General features: G+C 43.6%; 1 pseudogene; it reads right to left on the bottom strand.

Moving 5' to 3' along the window:
- Positions 1 to 19,015: 19,015 nt before the first annotated feature.
- On the bottom strand, positions 19,016 to 19,644 carry LOC147455960 (cold shock domain-containing protein 4 pseudogene; annotated as a pseudogene).
- Positions 19,645 to 20,415: the final 771 nt, after the last annotated feature.

Below are 20,415 nucleotides of genomic sequence, written 5' to 3'. Positions count from 1 at the left end.
AACTCGTTCAGTTTGACCATCCGTTTCTGGATGATCGGCTGTACTGAGATTTAGTTGTGCCCAATTGTTTAAACACAACCCTCCAAGATGACAGTTACACTTGGGATCACGATCACTGAAAATGTTACTTGGCAAGCCATACAACTTGTATAGGTTGTTCACAAATAACTTGGCTAATTCTGGAGTCTTAATCGTTGATTTGGTTGGAATAAACTTACATACAGTGGTTGATAAACCCACAATAAAATCCATAGAGATACTTTCCCATTTACCATTGGGAATCTCCAAAGGATGTAAGAGTCCTCCTGCTTTCAGGCGCTCTGCTTTGTTAACCTGGCATTTTTGGCAATGCAAGACATAATCTTGAACAAAGCCATGTAAACCTGGCAAGTAAAACTGTCGTCGTACGAGAGCATAAGTTTTTCTAATACCCGGGTGCCCTGCACTTAGACTGTCATGACATTTATAAAGGATTTGGCGCCAAATGTATGTGTTCGTCGGTACACAAACTCTCCCCTTATGGAGTAGGTACCCATTGTCGATGGTAAAATTCTTCCATCGTTGTAGTTCATCACTCAAAGAGGAGAACTGTGTGTGGAGGTTAACGATACACTACCATCATTGGAGTGAGAAGGATCCCTTATTTGTACATGGCTCCACACTTTGGAATATGCGTCATCATGCTCATATTTGCCCTTTAGAGAATCCAAAAATTCACTATGAAGTTCCGTGAACAAGAGAGAATTGATCTCTTGCATACGACTAAGAGCGTCAGCCACCACATTGTATCGTCCTTTAAGATATCGAAGCTTGGCGTCATTTTCCTGAAGAATCTCAACCCACCTGGCTTTTCGACCCTTCAAATCGGTTTGTTGTGTAAATCATTTAATACTTTCATGGCCAAACACGATCTCAAATTGAGCACCGTACAAATAATGTCGCCATGTTTTCAAGGCAAACACTATTGCATAGAGTTCGCATTCATAAGCATAGTAATTATGTTGTGCTGAATCAAGCTTCTTGCTTTCAAATGCAATTGGCCACCCTTCTTGTAGAAGGACTGCTCCAATAGCACGGTCACTGGCATCCGTTTCCAGAACGAATGGTTTCAAAGGATCTACAATAGCTAGGATTGGAGCTGTAGCTAATGCATCCTTGAGCGTATCAAAACTATGTTGTTGAGCGGGTCCCCACTGAAAAGCTTTGCCTTTGCTTTTTAGTTGGTCCATCGTGGGAACAACAATATTAGCATAGTTTTTAACGAGCCTTCGATAAAAACCTGCAAATCCTAAAAAATATATGTAACTCTTCCAGATTTTTTAGAGAAGGCCATTGCCGAATGGTATCCACTTTGGATTGATCCATGTGTAGTCCAGTAACCGAAATAACATGCCAAGATAGTGAATTTCCTCCTTTAGAAAATCACACTTAGATTCCTTGGCATATAATTGATTTGTTCGTAACAATTCGAACACCTGCCTCAGATGTTGTAAATGTTCTTCTTCAAAAGCATTGTATACTAGAATGTCATCGAGAAAAATTATGACAAATTTGCCCAAGTACGGCTTCAAGACATTATCCATAAGTGTCATGAATGTTGCGGGCCCATTGGTTAATCCAAAAGGCATAACCAAAAACTCGTAGTGTCCAAACTATGTTCGGAATGCAGTTTTGGGTATATCAGCAAGTCGAATACGTACTTAGTGATAACCTGACCGCAAGTCTATTTTCGTAAAAATACGAGCATGAGTGAGCTTGTCGAACAACTCATCCACGCATGGCAATGGGTACTTGTTCTTAATAGTAACCGCACTTAAGCCACGGTAGTCTACGCAAATGCGCATACTACTGTCTTTTTTTTTCACTAATAGGATAGAAGAAGCCCATGATGAAGAACTGGGTTGGATAAACCCTCTGCTAAGATAGTCAGCAAGCTGACGTTCCACCTCAGCAGCTTCAGAGTAACTCATGGGGTAGGGTGGTTTACTGATTGGTTTACTGCCTGCAACCACATCGATGCTATGTTGCACCGATCGTGTCGACGGTAATCTTGATGGCAAATCATTAGGAAAAACATCGTGAAATTCCTTTAATAATTTTTAAAAATTGTAATGGAATTAGCCTATTCAACTTGAGAATAGCGAAAATTAATGAGAATACTTTCGAGAAATAACTTTGTGAGCATAGCGGGTAGACATAATTGAAGATAGCAACATAATCATAGCAATTAGTTAACTTGGCATGAACAATACTTTTGCAAGAGAGAGAATTTAGAGAACATGACAACAGTTGAGGACCGGATTTATGTGGAGCCGGTCCCCCCTCCAATAGGCATTTGGATTATGATTTCTCCCATTAAGAGAGAGACTTGTTACAATACATTCTATGTGTTCCTTGTGACCTAGGTGATGCAATGAAGATGGAAAGCTTCATGCATCACAATCATAGCATAACATGAACTTGAAGAAAGCTTTAATTGTCCCAAGCCTCAGTCCCAAGACCTCAAACACCTTCGAAGGTGGAGAGAGCTAGCAGGGAATGAGGGTAGGGAAGAGGAAGAAGAAACATTTCATAGGAGAAAGAACTAGTTCCTCACTTATCATACTCTTGTTGCTAGCATACATAATAGCATAGTAACGAAGAAGAAGGAGATGTCAAGCTTAAGCATTGAAGCATGGATCTTGGTTGGATTTGCACTCCATAGCCAAGAGTGTTGGTGTAGGCTCTCAACCTCTACTTGCTTGGAGAAGGAGAGGGAGCTCTTGCACTTTGCATAGCACACAATGAGAGTGATTGTGAGTGTGTGTGGGTGAGTATACCCCTCAAGCAAGCCCCTAGCTAGCTTGGGTCGACCCCCCCTTGTAGCTCATGCTTGAAGCTCATTGGACCCTCCCAGGCCTAGCCAATCATGAGCAGGAGGCATTACAAGCAGTAGGGGTAACCTTGAGACAAGTGTCCCCCTTTCCTTTTTGAGAGAGAGGGCTAGATAAATGCTAAAACAATTAGATAATTCATGTAATTTATCATTGGACCCCTTTGAAGCTTAGCCAATAGGCTTCAAGCAACACATGAAGGTAACAAGGGTAGGGGCCTGACATGTGTCCTTGCTGCCTCTTCAAGTTGGGGCTTCCCTTGTGTGTGTGAGTGGGTGTTCTCTCTCTAGCCCCTAGGAAAAGGGCTCGCCCCCCCTCTTGTAGGAATGCTTTTGACTTTAGGTGATCAAGCACCTTACTCACCAAGCATGACAAAGCACTTGAACTAGGGGGTGTTCCCACAAGCATCTCAGGCAAGCTTCTCAAGGCACCTCAAGTACCTTAATCATGCAGCAAGTCAAGCACCTCAAGCATGGAGCCAGTCAAGCACCTCAAGCATCTTAATCAAGCACCTCAAGCATGGAGCCAGTCAAGCACCTCAAGCATCTTAATCAAGCACCTCAAGCATGACAAACACCTCAAGCACGACAAGCACCTCAAGCAGGACAAGCACCTCGAGCTTGGGCCGGGTTCCCACCTCAAGCTCAGCCCTAGCTTACCTAAGGTCAAAGGACTTTTACACACATTTATTGGAGGTCTTCAATGAAGCTAACCCTAAGGTCTTATGCTCCATTGGTTAGCCTTGCTCTTTGATAGACCATCTCCCTTTTGGGCCCCTTTACCATTGGCCCCGTGTTGAGATAGATCTATAAGCACATATCTATATCTTAACACTTGTTCCCGTTTATTCTCCCACATTAAGTGATCAATTTAATATGAGAAAATCATTTGGGTTGGTTAGATATTAGATTTTATGACAAAAATCACTAGCAACCTTTTTCTGTTGAGAAGTAGCCATTGGTGGAATAGATGAGAGAGAAGCATGCGGCATTGAGGAATGTTCAACAGATTCAATGTTAGAGAGAAAATGAAACAATGAGTAACACAAGAAAACTTGATCTATTTCATTATCAGAAACGAGCTGCATAAGCTCAGCTGTACATATCAGTGGTGAAGAAGGCACATCCTTCTCTCCTAACAACAACACATGTGCGCCATGGGATTCAAACATCAAGCTGTTGTGCTCATAGCTACGCTTCAATGATGGTCCTATGCTATGCAACCATTCCCTACCAAGGACCACGTCTGCCCTCTCCATGTTTATAACCTGAAAATCCAAGGATATGGAGTAGCCTTGTACTTCCAGCGGTACAGCTCGGACTTGAGTATCCCAGATTTTGGCATCATATCCATTAATCATTGCTACCTCGTAGCGGTGGGAACTCGAAGTTTGAGGAAATTTGAGTTTTTTCTTCCCTACCAAGGACCACGTCTGCCCTCTCCATGTTTATAACCTGAAAATCCAAGGATATGGAGTAGCCTTGTACTTCCAGCGGTACAGCTCGGACTTGAGTATCCCAGATTTTGGCATCATATCCATTAATCATTGCTACCTCGTAGCGGTGGGAACTCGAAGTTTGAGGAAATTTGAGTTTTTTCACCAATCCATAATTAATGATATTGTGAGTAGCACCGTCATCTACCAAGATGCGCACCTTGTGCCCTTGCAGAGATCCGTGCATACGTACTAACTCATGTGGTCTGAAGGTCTGTTGCCACATGGAAGCTGTGAGACAACATTCATGCACCACCTCGGTGTGTGTTACTTCCACTGTAGAGAATCATGAGAAAGACTCAAGAGGCAGCAGTTGCACCGTGTGCACTGCTTTCTCCTTGCCATGTGCAATAGATTTTCCCTTGGGACAATCCTTTTTGCCATGACCTCTTCCCAAGCATTGAAAACATAACTTCTCTTTTTTAGCCTTATCAAAGTCCTCAGGAGAGAGAGGACCACGGGACCCCTTGGGTATTTTACCTGCTTCAGAATTGGCTACAATAAATTTCCTTTTATTGTGCCCATACTGTGTGCGTGTATTACCATGTGTATTAGCAGGCACATGATTATATGTGATTTCTTTTCAACTGGATCATCATGAATGTGTGCTTTCACTATGGTCTCCTCAAGTGTTTTAGGGTCTTGAGTCTTGACGTGCTTCTTAAGCTCTGGCGTCAGACTGCGGATAAACACACGTACTTGCTGAAAGGTGTCCAGTCCTTCCAACTTGAGGATAACATCTCGGTAGTGAGAGATATATTCAAGTAATGATGGGTGTTGGCACATGGAACACGTGTCCCAAGCCGTCAAATTCCGATCTACCTCATTTGTAGGCAAGAATTTTTTGTGAAACATAGCCTCAACGGCTGGCCAACTCTGTTGTATGATATTCTTCTCCTTGAGAGATATCCACCACTTGTAGGCCTTGCCTTTCAGAGTTAAGCTTGTTTGCAGTGCTCTGACTGCGTTCGAAGTACGCCGTAAGGCGTGAATTCCATCCCACTTGCTAAGAAAGATATTCACTGCATCCTTATTGCGATGTCGGTATTCTCCCTTAAAAGTCGATGGTTTGGTGTTTTTCAACAACTCATCCACCTCCTTTGCAGTGAGAGTGTGCAAAGAATCTGGAGATGGACCTTGTCCATGATCAGAAGGGCCTTGCCCCTGAGGAGCAGTGTGCTCATGCATGTGTGTGTCAACAAGGCCCTTGGCCTACTGTTGCGTAAGTTGTATCACTAATGTAGATAATTTAGTGACGTTTTCATTTCGAGATGCAAAATTTCCTTCCATTACCGATATGCGTGCCCGAAGTGCACAAAATTCTTGAATATTGAGCAGTTCATAAGCGTTGTCACCCACCGTAGCGTCGCGGGCACTCTCCGTGAGAGCATCCGACCGCGAGCCATCACATGGAGGATCAGGCGTATGATGCTCGAAATCAAAATTCATATTGATATATGAATCTATGGCGACACCAAAGTGGAAGGAATAGAAAGAAAAATACATGGAGTCGAAAAAGAATCATGTAGCCGTAGGATGCACCGCCAGGTAATTAGTCGTGCTAATGACGTTAATGGTCCAAGCTTTAAGCAACCAATAAATTTGTTGGTAGTCCAAGCGTTAGTTAACCGTAATTCACCCGGTCAAGGGTACCGCATAGATTTGTCGCAGCCGGCTTAAGGTTCCAAAGCAACTATTGATGATGGACACTGAGGGGACAATTAGAATTTTTTGCACTTTGAGAATATTTGCAGCAGATGAACTGCCTGTCTAGCTCGCAGCTTGTCGGACTAGATGCGAGTGTGCTTGTACTCTCAAGTGTGGTTGACTGCATGTCGGGTGGGCATGCACTCTAAGTCCAAAAAATTTGTCCAATTTTTGGACCTTAGGGCAAGCCCGTGTGAACAAAAAACTTCCTGTGAGAGGCTATGGCTCTGCAGACCGCCGTCGACTGGACGAGGAGGGTCTTAGCACTTTGTGTGGTGCTCCACCGAGGGTCGCCGAAGAGTCGTGAATTGGCCGCAGGGGCAACGCGAACCCGTCAAGCTCAACAGCGCCCGAGATGGCGGAGGTCGAGCTTGCTCCCTCCTCGACACAAGCCCGCTTGCACACGCTCGTCCACTTCGACGCCTTCCTCGCTTAGCAAGAGAGAATCCCCACAGCATGCAACATGCAAGAGCTTCTGAGGCTTAGAATCACCACGCCTTCTTTGCCCCAAAAAAGCAACTTGGCTCTTAATACCAGTGTAAAGACTAAGGTGACTAGACCCTGGAATCCACCTCCCACTATATAGGCAATGCTCCTAGCCTTTTGCCCTAGCCGGATTCCCTTGTCCACACCGCCTAGTCCGGCCCTTGGCCCAGTCCATGACTCCTTGGCCTTTCCCTTGTCCTGACATCATGCCAGGTGGACAGACCTGGTTTCAGCGTATGGATGTGTAGAGCTCGAATTATGGACCATGTTGGTTTTTTTCGATCGTCATTTGGAGTTACGGATGCCAAGATATTGTCAGTTGAAGTTTCACTGGGAGTCGGTTGTAGCAGCCGGTGTTGGAGATGTGTGTGCCTCCCCAGGCCTCTGTGTGTGTGAGAGAGAAAGAGAGAATGGTGTGTGATGTGGCACGGTTGTAAACATGAAAAATCGGTTTGGTGTGCCATCAATTGTGTGAGTTTTGAAGGTGAACTCTAGTGGATTGGGGTGCAGTGGTTATCCTGGGCTATAGAGAGGTAGACTGTTTGGGTTTTGGGTGTGTTCCCCTTTCCTATCCAACGTGCTCATTACTCATATAAAACAACACTTGAATCAAGCCTTGCCATCACAATTTCTCTATATTCCCCTGGGTTCATCTCCCTTATGGTGTGGTTTTTTGTTACACTAGATTTTCATCTTCTGCCTCGCGTTCTCTATGTGAAGCATCCATCACGATGGCGCCTTTAGTGCCTTAAAGGCTTGTGCATCCAGCTCTCTAGTAAGCCTCTCCACTCCAAGAACGTCGCACAATAGATGGAGATATAGGTGTCCCAATCTCACCATCTTTATCTCTATGTGGCATCAATCACAATGATGCCTTTAGTGCCAAAAATGTATGCCAATCATCCATGTGGTATCATGCCAAGGGCATAGCCCGGTGGTCAAGGACGAGGCCCAAGGGGCTAGCTGCGAGTGTGGATAGGGAATGAGGCCCAGGGGGCTATCTAAAAGGAGGTTGGGAGGCTCATTCCAAGCAGTCCCACTAGGGGCTTTACACTGGTATCAGAGCAAGAGCTATTTTGGGCATGAGGGCGTGGAGCCACCCACTTTTCTTCTTGCATGTGCATGCAAAGGGAGCCGTGGAAGTGACCTCTTGCTAGGCGGAGATGAAGACGAAGGAAGGCAATCCGTGTGTAGGCACCCTTGTGCTGAGGATGGGGGACATGCCGAACTTTGTCAAATCGCGTGTAGAGGGGTGCAACGGGGTCACGAGACCGAGGGGAGCAAAGCTCAACCCTGGTGCAAGGCACGACGAGCTACACACAGGGCCGCTAGCGGCATCTTTCTCTCGCTCGCACTGCTCTCTACCGCCATCGCTTCACTGGAAGCTTTGGGTTCACACCAAAAACACCTAAGGCCAAGGGCCTTAGGAATTAACTCCATTAAGGGCAAGGGCCCACGGTTTTCTGAACTGCATCCTTGGAGAAGTTTGGTTCGGGAGGTTTTGGTAAGGTGCCGCAAGCCGACTCTTGGCAACCCTTTGGGCACATCGTCGGCAAGCCAATGTTCTGCAGTTGCTGAATTTTGGCTTCCCCTTTCGAAGTCTTCAAGTATTGCTACTTGGAAAGGGTTCGATGAGAAGCTTGTCAGAGCCCATGCCGGTTGTAACGGCCTGCTAACTGGACAACCACGGATCCAAGAACGTCTTGGGATTCGGGTTCAATTCTTTCCTAGTTTAAGCACGACTTGATTTTGAAAGAAATTTTATCTTTCAATTAAGATTACAAATCTAATTAGCACGGCTAATTATTGGACACGACAACACATCATACGGCTATGAGATTTTTGATATCCAGGTATTCCTCTCCTTATTTGCTAGCACCACAGCAAGCGAAAATGGATTCCTCGTTCGATTTTCTGGATACGAAACTTTTCGAGAATCATCTTTTTGACTTTGAACTTCCTTCACGAGCATCTACTCCTCCTCCTCAGAGTGTGCTTGACATTTTGGAGGATACTACTAATTTAATCGACGACAAAGAATACGTCGCAAGACGTGAGTTTCAAAAGTTCGAAGAATGGTTTTGAAAATTGGCGGTTCGCGTCCAATTGCTTGCTACAAAGGTGGATCACCTTACGGATCTGATCATCTCGTGCATCCCACAAGCTACAGTCTCTACACATGTGGCAGTTGTCGAACCAGTCTCCACCAAGATGGCAAAGAGAAGACTTTCCACAATCGACTTTCAGAAAGCCAAATCGCAAAAGTTATGTTTCAATTGTATGGGACATCATCAATGGAAACATTGTCCCCAGGTACTGGATTCATAGGTCTTTTTGATGGATTCTGAGACTAAGTAGTCGATCAATTTTCTTGCATGCTCTTTAGTGGTTATCTCCTTTCAGATAACCCTTTCAGTTATTTGTATAAGATATAATAACTTGCTTAGTATAGCATATTCAGTCAAGATATCATACATAATGCTTTCTTTCTTTATGAAATTTCGACACGGTCGATTCCTCTCCACTTGGACACATGTGTGTCAACGGGAGCAAAATGGTTTCCAAAGGTTTGGAATATGCATGCATAGAAGTTGGGGGGGAGAGAGAGAGAGAGAGAGAGAGAGAGAGAGAGAGAGAGAGAGAGAGAGAGAGAGAGAGAGAGGTTGAGCTGAGCAAAAACCTGACCGCAAGTTATTTTGGATCGGCATGCGTATTCATCGAGTTGTTGCTTTTGAAGCATTTTGCACTCTATGTGCAGTATCTCTATGAGATTATGTTTGGATCCACCAATCACCAATAGAGGTCATGACTCGGTTTGGGTGCTTGTGGATCTTTCAAGTTAACCAAGATGATTAACACTATTTACCAGCCATTTAGAAGACTCTCTGTAAACCGTGGGGAATCCCAGACACCTCACTACTGTCAGTATCCAAGGGGATAAGCAGATTATAATAGTTATGCTACTGTCAATATCCACGGGGATAGGCAGATTAGATAGATTACAAAGCATAATCTTGTGGTAATGGATATGCAAAGTGCGTTCGTTAGCACCAAGCAATCCAATTAGTATGCATTTATTGCTCTAGTTGCAATTTGCCTAATGTAAGCTAAGGTAAGTTTGCGACTAGGTTTAGTCTCTTCAAGTATAATTTAGGTTCTCAACTTTGACCACTAATGTTGGGGCTGTTTACTGATATGAGAAGATAACAAGTCAAGGACTTAAACTTGGCTCATGAGTTACGTCAGCAAGTTACTTTCATGGAAAGTGAAAGGGGTACTCTTTTGGGCACATCTTAGTTGTGATAACTCGTTTAGCATACTCAAGTGAGTTCTAAAAGGAGTTTATACGCTCTGTTGTACATGAGACGGTTACACCAAGATGGTTGCAAAGGGACAACAATGTGGAAAATCAGGATGTTATTCATGATTTCGTTGAACCTCCTGCAGAACAGATGGATCCCTGACGGATGCCACTTGTGGCACATATTATTGTATCCCACTCTTGTTTTCAAGGATGAAAATGCTTCTCCAAGGGGGGAGTAATGTCATGCCAAGGGCATAGCCCGGTGGTCAAGGACCAGGCCCAAGGGGTCGGCTACGAGTGTGGATAGGGAATTAGGCCCAAGGGGCTATTTAAAGGGAGGTTGGGAGGCTCATTCCAGGTAGTCCCACCAGGGGCTTTACATGTGGTAAGCCTTTTTGCTTGAACAACATTGAGATATAGACGTCCCAATCTGATTGTCTCTAAATGAGGACATTTACCCTATACACAATAAAGAAATACATACACATGCATACGTGCATTGCATAATTGAATGTGTGTTACCACACAATAGTATACATACGTATATCTTGGCATTCATGCATACATGCACAAGTACATCGGTAATGGTCGTTACTATGTGACTACTTGACCACCTTCATAGCCCCTCGTCAATATCTTGCATGATGTTCTTGAGGGGTAATGATGGTATCCACAGCCAAGCGCTCCAAGTTGTTCGATCTCCTTGGTGAACTAGGAATCGACTAGAGGTGACCTACTCACCCTAGTTGACTCCTAGCCTACACCTAGGACACCCTAGTTCACCAAGGGGTTCTGACTCCCGAGAGTATGATCCTTGATGCCTAACTACCAAGGTCCTCGTGTCAACTAGAGATGTGACTCACGGCCCCTCATCACTCAACTCAGTATGATGTAGGCATGAGTGGATATTGAATTCAAGGCTTGAGCTAATTAGGGGTAGTTATATGTTCCCTATCAAATTTGCGTATCTCATCCTTGATTTACTTTTTCTCCACGGAACTTACACTACCATCTTAGGTGTCGTATGCATAAAAAAGCATGAGTGCCAGTAATCCCAGGAATGACCTCATTGTAACCCATTGCCATCCTCTATTATGTATTCACACAGAAACACTTGTTGCGTTACTTATTTTGAGCACCTTTGTTGGCATGCTCATTACATCCATCACCTAGCGCCTTGTTGGTGTGTTTGGCTATCAGCAAATTTGGCAATTGTCATCCCTTGAGCCAAGTTAGATATGTGAGACAGATCCAAAGGTGAAAGATGAGTGAGATACTCATGGCCAACCACAAACCCATGTGTTTTAGGGGTCATATACTGAGTCTTTTTACACTTTCATTAATTAATTAGTTATCGAGATTCCCTACACCTTAACAATCAAAGCCACACTCTCAATTGCATCCCATGCACGCCCCCCCCCCCCCCCCCCCCCCCCCCCCCCCCCCCCCCCCCCTCTCTCCCTCACCACCTCCTCTCTGTGCCTGCGGCTCCTGTAACACTTGCCCATTGCGCTCGCTAGCCAAATGCATGCAAACCTCCTTGCCACCTTCCCGGATATCGTCCCAGGCAAGGGCGAACACACACTCTCACACACACACACACACAAACACACAAGGGCATCCCTCACCAGCATTGTGCGAGGAAGCAATGCAACGCTCTCTCTCTCTCTCTCTCTCTCTCTCTCTCTCTCTCTCTCTCTCTCTCTCTCTCTCTCTCTCTCTCTCTCTCTCTTTGCGTGCGATGTCACTGCCCTGTGCAGACGTCCCTGCCCTGCTGCCTGAGCAGACGTCCCATGCGGTGTTGCCTGAGCGCAAGTGCTATCGGTTGCAGTTGTCGTCTGCTCTCATGCGTGTTCTTTCGAATGCCACCTCCTGGGGTAGGTGCCGCCTACATCTCCTCGTCCCGTGACCTGCAGAACACGCGTCCGTTTCAACCTCGCGTTTTGCTTTGATTTTTCCCAACGCATCTGCCAAGATACCCCTTAATGTGTCCTGCTTCGAAAATTAGGACCACATACTCATGGCCAACCACAAACCCGTTTTATTTATCTTATGTCTGGCATCTCAATGGTTGTAATTTTAATGCGGTGATATTTTTGTGTAGCATACAAAACATATCGATGCCATACTTGACATCTCTTCAAAATGTATGCGTTAAGTTTTCAAGGTCGTACTCCCTATTCGCTCTATTTTGAAGTTTGAGTAATTTATGTTGAATATTCCCCTCCCCTCTCCCATTTCCTAAAGGAAAGGCATCTCCCCCCCACCCCCAAAAAAAAAGAATAGCAAGACACAAGTAGAGAGAGAATGAGTGCGACCACCCACACACACACACACACACACACATATATATATATATATATATAGAGAGAGAGAGAGAGAGAGAGAGAGAGAGAGAGAGAGAGAGAGAGAGAGAGAGAGAGAGAGAGAGAGAGAGAGAGAATAATATCTACCTTGAGAGCTGCCTACATCCTCTCCCTCCTCTTCGTCTCCACACTTGCCACATATCCCATCACCTTCCTTTTTACCCTTCTCTTTCTTTGCTATTTGATTTAAATGGGGTACCTCTTAAAGCAAGCCAAAAAAGATGGTACCCACCTAGTAGGTAATTTTTTTGTCATACTCACAATAATCTTTTTTTTATACCAATTCTCATATTATTGTGAGATTTTTATATTAACAAAAAAAAAGAAGCAAAAGTTAGCCCATGCAAAGAAGGCCTGACTGACACTCTGGGACATCAAAAGTTGTAATGGTTTTGATACTTTACTAGAAGGTGTTGCTTTTCTTTAGATTTTACTTTTAGATCCTTCAAAACTTGCCAGTGGCAAAGTCACCAATCGGTTACAAAAGGCCAAGGTAGCAATGGCCTACATCTTTAGCAAAAGAGGATGAGTGGTATCAAAGAAATAAAGATTGTATCCTTTCTTTTGGAGTAGGGCAAAGACCTTGGAAATGGGATGGGTCCAATAACAATAACAAGACATTTGTATAAATTAGTTTAAAAACTTTGAAGGGAGTTAAAGGTTTTGTGGGTTAAATTGGTTGACGCATTTGGTTCCAATCGAAACGGTTGCACATTTGTAGTAGCGAGAGAGACATGGGGCAGAGAGAGGTGGTTATGTATCTCGAGTAGAGAGAGAGAAAGATAGGAGAGAGAAATAGAGAGAATGTCTCTTGCTATTTGTGATAGAGAGATAGAGGCAATGCCTCTGTTGGCACCCGTGGACCTTCAATAGCAAGACACAAGTAGAGAGAAAGAGAGAGAATGAGTACGACCATACATATATATATATATATATATATATATTATATATATATATATATAGAGAGAGAGAGAGAGAGAGAGAGAGAGAGAGAGAGAGAATAATATCTACCTTGAGAGTTGCCTACATCCTCTCCCTCCTCTTCGTCTCCCCACTTGCCACATATCTCATCTTTTAACCTTCCCTTTCTTTTCTATTTGATCCAAATGGGGTATCTCACAAAATACCTCTTAATAAAGCAAGCCAAAAAAGATGGTACCCACCTAAATAGGTAATTTTTTGTCATACTCACAATATTTTTTTTAAAAAAAAAAAACCAATTCTCATATTATTGTGAGGTTTTTATATTAACAAAAAAAAAACACAAAGTTAGCCCATGCAAAGAAGGCCATCAAAAGTTGTAATGGTTTGGATGCTTTTCTAGAAGGTGTTGCTTTTCTTTAGAGTTTACTTTGACATCCTTCAAAACTTGCCAGTGGAAAAGTCACCAATTGGTTACAAAAGGCCAAGATAGCAATGGCCTACATCTTTAGCAAAAGAGGATGAGTGGTATCAAAGAAATAAAGATTGTGTAGTTAAAGGTTTTGTGGGTTAAATTTGTCGACGCATCTGGTTCCAACCGAAACCCCATTGTGTTTTCATTTTGTTTGCACCAAACCGAGCTTAAAATTTGTGAAGTATAAATGGAGATGCAACTAGTGCTCAAGTTCATTGTACCAAAAATCGGTGTATCCATCCTTTGGTACTGGGGATCAAAGTTGGGCTTACCCATACAAGTAAATAAAACGTTGGATCTCATAGTGGTGACATAAACATAGACCCCTACCATGGAGGTACAAAGTAAGTAAAGAAGAGGATGAATTGAGCACTTAAATAAGCTCCATCGGTGAACCTTTACCATTACCCTCAAATTAAAAGGGGCTACCACAATTGACCAAAGTTACTCTAACAAACCCTTATTGGTTGCGAGCATAGGACACTAATAAGGACTCGAGAAAATGCAAGAAATCAAGGAGATAAGAAGAGGTGTTTAAATCTATAGATGGTTCAAGAGATAAGGAGAATGAGTTGTCGTTGTTTTTTTTTTGGTTGCAAAACTCACAATTGTCTAATTGTATTAGAATGCCACCAAGAAATATACAAATCAGCCTCAAACTCATGTCGAGCAGATGATTACATCGATAATGTACTATTACCAAAAGTCCAATCCTTTACAATTGTGTGATTGTATTAAAATGCCACCAAGAAATATAGAAATCAGACTCAAGCTCATGTTGAGCCTTGAGGAGCATATGATTACATGGATAGCTTACTATTACCAAAAAGTCCAATCCTTTACAATCCTATCAACATACACAATGTTTTTCAATGAAAAGGAGAGGTATGTGTCACCATAATAGTTGTAAATTCAAAGCAAGGTGAACTCTTGTGATCTTTAGCCTAGCTTACTCGAGACAATCCCTTGTAGTAACTGTGCTAACTGTGTTATGTATATTGATTCATCAAGCTATATTTTCGTCCTAAATTCCTCATCCTCGAGTGTCTTGGTGTTGTGCTTGGAGGTGTTTCTTTGGGTACTCTTGCTCTTCTCGAGACCTGGTTCCTTGGTAGGTTCTCTCCTCGTGTTTTATGTATGGCTTTCTCGCCTATGTGGGTATAGCTAACTTAGTGAGAGGGGGCTCCTTGTGGTCGCACCCATGCATGCTATGGTCTTTCTGTTATGAATAGTTGTATTGGGTTATGGCTTCCCTATAGAAAGCATGCGCTTTTGAAATCGTAGGAAATGTTGGAATTTGTCTATATTCCTCACAACAAGTGTTTGCATTAGGTCTTTTGTACAAATTTTCTTTTCAGTTTAATATAATATATCCCCCATGAGCTTCTCGTGGATGAACCCTTGTTGCAAAGCAAGACGTCGACAACTTTAGGCTTGTATGAGCCACGAAGGGCTCTTGGGCAGCTGCGTTAGAGGTTGAAGGACTTGCTCTTTTGCTTTAGAGACATTGGACATGACAAGTCGTTCTTCTATGAGGGGTGGGATATGCTACGCAAAGGATTGGGGGCCATCCCTGCCCGGGGAGGGGGGGGGGAATCCTGGTCGATCCCTGCCCCCCCTCTTTATGAATGGAGGAAACCAACTCGTCGTGGCTACAAGGAAGTTGTGTGGATAGGTAATGATAAGGGTAAGCGGCCCCTTGGTGATAACTGGGGGCCCTTGGTGGCACTTTTGTGATCTCTACCAGTTCTGGTTTGTTATTTGATGGAGCTTGTCTCGCTTGTGATTATGCTAGGCTCCCCACTAAAAGCTTGTTTTTGATGGTGTTTGGATGCTCGGGCTAGACTGCCCCTTTATGATAGGGTGGTTTTAAATAGCACGTGGAGGGTCGTTTATCCTCTCATGTTGGCTAGTGATTCTAGATGTTGTCTTGCTGATTCATGATTCCTTCTTCTCAGATGTGATGTGGGCATGCATGGGCAAGGTGAAAGATTCCTATCTGTGGTGGCTCCCCTTCACACTTCCTCCCCTTTTGCTCGGCCTTATGTTGTTACTTTGATCTTAATGTATCTGGGTGGCTCCCTATAAAGTCGGACACTAGTAATCTTGTTGACTCGATGGCTCAATGTGAGCATGGTACATGTCTAATTCTTTTTGGGTGATTTAATATATCTAACTCACTTTGTGTGAGTATTGCCAAAAAAAAAATCCACTCTAAGAATTACAAAGAAAAAGATTTTTCCTAAATCCCTCTCAAGAGGTGTATGCACAACAATTTTTTGTCATTTGATTATTTTAGGTATACCTTAGGCTTAAGAACCATTATAAATTACTCACTAGAAAGTATCTTTGGTCACTGCACAAAAGAGGAGCCACTCATATCAACAAAAGAAACATAGAGCTGCTAATGGAGGGAGTTGTGAATTCCATCACCGAAGGTCAAGATCTGCACAACAAGAGGTTGCCACCGGGGAGGAGGAGCTCTCACCTTGATCTCGCCTAACCAAGAATCTTTTTTTTTTTTTTTTTGGGCAAAACTCACAATTGTGAGTGATTGTATTAGAAAGAAAACAAAAAATTACAGATCAATCTCAAGCCCAGGCCGAGCCTTGAGAGGCGAATATTACATCAGACTTTACAACATAAAGGCTTTGATCGAATGGCTTGTGCTACCCAAATCCAATCATCCGAGTCATGACTTTTTACTTATAGTATATATCAATTCTTTGCTTTCTTGAATAATTATTGAGAAACTGACCACAGAAACTTCATTATTGAAGACACAGCAATTCCTGACCTTCCAGATATTGTAGAAGAAGCAAAATCTAACAATTTGGGTACAAATAAGAAGGGCAGGACTTCGAAAGCATTTTCCTCCAAGAGAAAGATCCTTCTTGAAGAAACCAAGCCTCCACGTTCTTTGAATCCATTTGGCAGGAAGGTGTGCAAATGGCCTAACCAAGAATCTTACTATGGGTGTACTCTATGTACGGAAGGAGTGTCTTACCAAAGGTTCGCTCTATTCCTAGAATTTATGATCAACAAGTAGTCATAACCTCTTATATTGGGTCATGCATAGAATGATTGCAACGGGAGATGCTACCAAATGATGGTGAAAGGCCATCTCAACGACTATGGATTTCATCATCCTAAGCTCGACCTTTACAATACTTCTCAACACTCACTCTGAAAGAAATACCTTACTTTCCTTTCCATTTCATCATATAAGAATCATAATAATTGGTAGCTGTGAACGATAATCAAACTCCAAGCTCACTTTCTACCAACCATTTTGAGGATGATGAATTTCTTATCTTACTTTCTCCACAACATTCACAAGAATTTCTGGACAATTTTTCACAATAATTCCCACATTATGACTTACCTCAACATCTTGAGCTTTTGTGAGAGAGGCACCACATACCTAGCTAGGTACAATTGGAGGCAGCTGGCCCACAATCGTACCTAGCTAGGTATGTGTTGCCTCTGGAGCAGAAGCTCATGATGTTATGCGTTGTGTGAAAAACATTGAAAAAGACTCCGTTTTCCTACATGAGAAAATTTCTAAATCTTCTTGTGATTGGTATTTACAATGCTTGCAAGCTGTGACAAATCCTTAATCTTCAAGTTAACCCTTCAACATTAATTTATGATGATAAATCCATAATAGACGTGGCCTTGCTAACTTAGCTTTGAGCAAAGTATTTTAGCCTCCTCAAAGGCGTGTGTTGTGGCCGACATTGTCAAAAAGGCATTGTATTGGCCAATGGCAAGCATTTTCCTTGCAAGAAGAGCAACATTTGTTTTAATCCAAAAATGTCCCTTTTCTCCATAAATAGGGTAGGCTAGTTGGTTTTAGTGTGTGATTTTGTTAGTAGAAGGTAAGGAGGTGGTAGGCTCAATCGGGCCCACCTTGATCTCAATGGCACCAAAGGATGCAAGTTGCAACACGAGAGAGAAACAATTAAAAAGGTCTGGGTATAAAGACATGATTAGATGTACATGTGCCTTGTAGCTCTTTAAATATTGTGAGTGGTTGCTAGCCTTAGGGGACATTTGGAAAAGAACATTAGGACCCCTCTTAGGGCTCGGAAAAAACCTAGGTTTAGTGCAAGGTACCCCCACATGGGAGGGGGTAATTGTTACTGGTATACCCCTCCCTCCCTCGCTGCAATTGGACTTGGCTTGAGTAAACCCCCCCCCACCCCCCCCCCGGTGTGTGTGTGTGTGTGTGTGTAGCTATATGTCACATCAATCAATTCCAAGGCTAAGTTATGATTACCCCCTCCCGTGTGGGGGTACCCTACTTCCACCCACAAATTTTGAGATTTACCGCTAAATTTTTAAATTTACAATTGAAAGTGAGAAAACCTACAAAATGTATAGAAATTTAAGTGTCAAAACCTTCAAATTTAGTCAATTTACCTCTAAAATTTCTCATATGTAGGTTTGCCAAGTTTTTTGAAACAAGATGAAGGATCACGGTGGCCTGCCACTAGTACAATGCAAAAGTAGACTAACATTTTGTTTTTCTGCACGTTACTTGGTCTATTCAGTTTTATTGATGGGAATCTAAAACCCTTCTTGACTATTCCAAGTAAAGTGGTATTGGCCCTTGGCCGACATTGCCTCCCCTCCCCTGTGCAACACCATGTTCTAGGAGCCCTGTGTTGCATGAGAGAGAGAGAGAGAGAGAGAGAGAGAGAGAGAGAGAGAGAACTTGCAATGCATTGCCTTGCTTTGCACGGCTTTGTCTCTATCTCCACCCAGTGTGACCTCTGCACTCCTTGGCACTATTTGTGAATGAAACAGAAATTTGTAAATGCATTAGCTCATCGTGCTCTACCTACCTAGTTTTGCCTGTGATAGAGGGAGATGATTTTTATTCTGGAGCACCCCAATTGAATCGGTACTAGAGTTCACCAATATTAGCTAGAGCAACATCACAACAATCAATAGTTTGACAAAGTATGAGTAATGACTATGGAGGACACCACAATACACCTGAACATGACAACACAAATCGCAAAACACATTGGCACCATGGTCATATCATGCAAAATGTTTACCGGTTGAGACAGTTTCAAGCAAAATCAGATTTTCTCAGCTCGTTCTTTCCTCAAATCAAAGAAAGCATATCCTTCAATTTCACAGAACTCTTTGATTCATAAAATAAAGAACCATACCAACCTTAAAGAGACAAAAACTGACCATTCCCGAAACATTTATTTCCTCTTGATAAACCAGACAAGCCAAAAATGATACATAGCTATAAAAAAAACTCTTAACGCAAGAACCAGTTCAAGGAAAGCTTTGCAAAGGCTGCCAGAGACCGTAGTCACAACAAGCTTTCCAAAGAGAGGTAATGACTCATACTAGAGATGGAGATCAAGCTGCTGCAACAATGCAATCCCGTGCAAGATGCCCTTGCTCGCCATAGTTGTAGCAGTCGCGGCTTCCACCGCCGCCTCCACCGCCTCGTCTGCTGCTACCATCAGTACAATCATGGGCAAGATGACCAGACTCTCCACAGTTTTAGCAAGATCCAACACCTCCTCCACCATAGTTGCTGCTTCTTGCACCCCCTCGACCCCTCCCTCTGCCTCCTCCGCCTCCGCCTCCACCTCCGCCTCCATAGCCGTAGCTATCTCCCGTCCCACCCCTGCACAAGATTCCCGTTTGGTCCCGTCACGTCTACCGCCTTGGTGCGCCCATTGTCGCCGTTCTCCACAAAGAACTCCACATCTTCGCCAGGTTGCAACGAGCGTAATCCCTCGGAATGAATGGAGGTCTGATGCACGAACAGGTCCTCGGAGCCATCGTTGAGAGTGATGAAGCCGAAGCCCTTAGTGAAGTTGAACCATTTGACCTTCCCAGTCTTCTTAGAGGAGTCGGCCATGGCGATGGAAGCTACTGATGCAGGAGGAGGAAAGGAGGGCGGGAGAGAGGAGTTTTGGAAGGGATGTCTGCCCTTGGCGAGTCACGAGTCATTCTGCACTTGACCTGCAGTGCAAAGTTGTAGACACTGTTTGGGTATGGGGCATTGGGGATAGCAAACACGGTTGATTTGATTTGGCGTGGCCGGGCCGTGGAATGGCAGCATGTGACCTGCATTGGGGTCCGCGTAGCCAGCTGATAGATCTATCGGATATCCATTGGATAATAATTTGGATTATAGCAAGCCTACGTACTGGTAATGGTGGTGTTGCGTGCATGGATTTCATGTCGCGCGGCGCGCCATTGGCTGCTGCTGTTGCCGTAGTACACACTCTTGAAAACACGGTACATGCGCCAGGCATGCCCCTGACGGTCAGGTGCAAGTCTTCCAAATTGTTGGTCGTCCACGTGGACGCCATCCGTGAAAGGACGCCTTAGCTAGCCCAACACTATGGCCTTTCTTTAGCAGGCCAAAAAAATGTCTTGGAGCACTGCCTCGCGGCCATCTACCAAGCAAAAACGTTGTGGGGGGCACATGTGACATCATACATGTTATGAGTTCTAATGTAAAGGTACGAGCACATATGCATTAAATAAGGTGCTTTTGAAGTGTTAATTATTCCCTTGCAATGCATGAAGTTATGAGCTTGCAAAGTGGGGGAAAAACACTGCAAAAGTGCAAAATGCACTCTCAAAGTTGTGGCCCCTCATTGGATAGAGAATGTTGTACCATAAGGTGAGCTGTCATCCTCTCTTTGCAAAAGCTTAAAGTAGCACGTACATAGACAACCTTTGCGTGAACAATTGAACTTTGAATAGGGATGCATTTGAAAACCTAAATTTGGTCATTG

The sequence above is a fragment of the Adiantum capillus-veneris genome, chromosome 6, assembly GCF_014529385.1.
Source record: "Adiantum capillus-veneris isolate H3 chromosome 6, ASM1452938v2, whole genome shotgun sequence".
NCBI classification, from domain to species: Eukaryota; Viridiplantae; Streptophyta; class Polypodiopsida; order Polypodiales; family Pteridaceae; genus Adiantum; species Adiantum capillus-veneris.
The sequence above is the reverse complement of the archived record's forward strand: the minus strand, read 5'-3'. Positions and strand labels throughout refer to the sequence as shown.